The following is a 3,367-nucleotide window of genomic DNA, read 5'->3' as shown; positions in this document are numbered from 1 at the left end:
ATCTTCATTTTCCTTCTTTTCATGTTTTCTGTTTTGTTTTGTTTGGCGTGAGTGAAGAACCTCTTCCTGATGTCCAGCCTAAACTTCCCCTGCCTCAGCTTAACACCATTCCCGCGGGTCCTGTCACTGGTGATAACGGAGAATAGGTCACCTGCCTCTCCACTCCCCCTCGCAAGGAAGTTGTAGACTGCGATGAGGTTCCCCCTCAGCCTCCTCTTCTCCAGGCTGAACAGGCCAAGTGACCTCAGCTGCTCCTCATATGTCTTCCCCTCTAGGCCCTTCACCATCTTCGTCGCCCTCCTCTGGACACTCTCCAACAGGTTAACGTCCTTTTTGTACTGTGGTGCCCAGAAGTGCACACAGTACTCGAGGTGAGGCTGCACCAGCGCAGAGTAGAGCCGGACAATCACTTCTCTCGACCGACTAGCAACGCCGTGCCTGATGCACCCCAGGATACGGTTGGCCCTCCTGGCTGCCAGGGCACACTGCTGGCTCATGTTCAACTTGCTGTCAACCATAACCCCCAGATCCCTCTCTGTGGTGCTGCTCTGCAGCGTCTCGTCGCCCAGTCTGTACGTATAGCCAGGATTGCCCCGTCCCACGTGCAGGACCCGGCACTTGCTTTTGTTAAACTTCATGTGGTTGGTGATCGCCCAGCTCTCCAATCTGTCTAGATCTCTCTGCAAGGCCTTTCCACCCTCATCCAAGTCCACAACTCCTCCAAGTTTGGTGTTGTTGGCAAATCTGCTCAAAACACCTTCTAGTCCTACATCCAAATCATTTATAAAAACATTGAAAAGGACTGGCCCTAAAATGGAGCCTTGAGGGACCCCACTCGTGACCATCCGCCAGACAGGTGTGGCTCTTCTGGGATAGCTCTGGGTAGAGCGCAGACAGGCTGTTTCTCCAACTCTGAAATTTGGGTTCCCCCCTGCCTCCCATTGTGCTTCTTGTCTCTTTGATTGCAGAGGTGAACCTTTGACAGGCTAATCACTCTTGTTTGGTGGGACTGGGAAAAATGAGGCCAGGGTATCATCTGAGTGTCCCCCCGTCTTCCATCGCCTCTCTGCTTCAACTTTTATTACATAACCTAGCGTTTACCTTTTCTTCAAAGAAAGGGAAGTTCACAGAAAAGAGCAAAAAGGTATCTTCAAGAAAGTACGGCTATAGAGTTGTGTATTTTGGAGTTCTTCTTCTAGGCCTTCTTTTTGACAGTCTGCATGCACTTAAGCACAGGCCAATTGCTTGTCTCAAGAGGTATGGCAGACATAAGCACATAGAGCAAAGAGGTAAAACAGATCACAGATTGCAAATGTGCCATGCTGCTCTCTGATGTTGTGGCAAAGCTGGATACGCTGGAGTGAAAAATACCATCTGATCACAGGAAAAAAAAAAAAAAAAAAAAGAGAGAAAAAGAGAGAGAAAAAGAGAAAAAGGGAAAGGGAAAGGGAAAGGGAAAGGAAAGGGAAAGGGAAAGGGAAAGGGAAAGGGAAAGGGAAAGGGAAAGGAAAAGGAAAAGGAAAAGGAAAAGGAAAAGGAAAAGGAAAAGGAAAAGGAAAAGGAAAAGGAAAAGGAAAAGGAAAAGGAAAGGAAAAGGAAAAGGAAAAGGAAAAGGAAAAGGAAAAGGAAAAGGAAAAGGAAAAGGAAAAGGAAAAGGAAAAGGAAAAGGAAAAGGAAAAGGAAAAGGAAAAGGAAAAGGAAAAGGAAAAGGAAAAGGAAAAGGAAAAGGAAAAGGAAAAGGAAAAGGAAAAGGAAGGAAAAAAAGAAAAGAAAGAGGAAAAAGAGAGAGGGACGATGAGAATAGCTGGTAAGAGTAAGGACAGGGAAGCAGCTGGGAGGATGTCCTATGCTAGATCCTCCCTCCCATACTCCGCTTTACCACAATTTCTGAGAGACTTCTGTAGTGCCAGGATGGATCACTCACTGTCATGCCAGGATCAACCAAGCTGCATAAACAACAACAAAAAGGGAGGAAAAAGTGAAAACCTCAGTTAGCTAGGACACACTTGGCAGACTAGAAAAGTCAGACTGATCATGAGTTGATGTCTAGTCACAGCTTTTGCTTTCAGGAAAAAAAGGCTGGCAGAGATACCTTCCCTTTCTTTTATTCGGACGTGAATTAGGAAGTGCTCCCAGGAAGGTTAAACTGTAGGGAATATGCTTCGCTGACCGGAAAACTGAAGAAACTAAGATGTGACTAAGCACATTTGTTTTGTGCCTCTGCTATCTTTGCTTCTGTCTGACAGAAGTTCTGAGTTGTGTGGTATAATCATCTGTCACGTACTGAGAAGATCTCTCGAGAATGGAATGCTGTATGATTACATTTACTAGAATGTAAATGTACTAGCTCTGGCAAGACGTCCCAAGTCATATCCAGAGGTGTAAATGAGTTGACAAACCATTCATGAAGCAAATACACCCTAGGTCCATGCCTAATAGCTCCAATGCACAATGATGAAATGACTGACAGTACAACATTCAGAGAGCAATTTTTTGGTCTGCAGGCAGTCCCACATTTTTGTCAATGACGTCAGAACTCTGCCTCTCTTGCAGAAAGGCTAAGCAACACTTAACAGCCACATGAATGCTTGGCTTTTCTTTTAAAGGCTCGCTAACAAGGGTATCAAAGGTGGGCTGTCTCTTCTCCCTCCTCCGACCAAGCTTGATGGACAAATCAGAACACTCCACCCCTCATCCCTTCATCACAACTAGAACACAAATTCCCCAGAATTATTACACTCTCTGGCAATATCCAGCCCATGCTTTGCTTGTTACCTCTCCTAGTTATCATCCTTATCTCAAGTTGTCCTGTGTGCTGGGCACCAGCAAGGACTGTTGTGGTTTGACACTGATAGACAGCTAAGTACCACACAACCACCCTCTAACTCCCACTCCTCAGCAGGGCAGAGTGGGGAGAAAATGATAGAGGAAAAAACTTGCAGATTTGAGGTAAGAGCAGTTTAATGAACATAAAGCAAAGGCTGTGCAGAAGCAAAAGGAGAGAACAACAGTTCTTTACTCCCCATCAGCAAGGGATGTTCAGACACTTCCGGGAAGCAGGGTCTCAATACATGTAGTGGATGTTCAGGAAGACGAATGCTTTCACAACAAAAGTACCCTCTTCTTTCTTTCCTTGCCTCTTCCCCCAGCTTTTATTGCTGAGCATGATGCCATATAGAATGGAATATCCCTTTGGTCAGTTTAGTCTTGCCCACCCTCAGCTTACTGACCTTTAGTGGCAGTAAGGGGGCAGAGCTGGAGATAGAGCCTTCATGCTGTGCAAGCACTGTGCAGCAATAGCCAAAACATTGGTGCGATACCAACACTGGTCTAGCTACAAGTACAACGCAGAGCACTACAAAGGCTG

Source organism: Anser cygnoides, chromosome 1, assembly GCF_040182565.1.
Source record: "Anser cygnoides isolate HZ-2024a breed goose chromosome 1, Taihu_goose_T2T_genome, whole genome shotgun sequence".
In the NCBI taxonomy this organism is placed as follows: domain Eukaryota; kingdom Metazoa; phylum Chordata; class Aves; order Anseriformes; family Anatidae; genus Anser; species Anser cygnoides.
The sequence above is the reverse complement of the archived record's forward strand: the minus strand, read 5'-3'. Positions refer to the sequence as shown.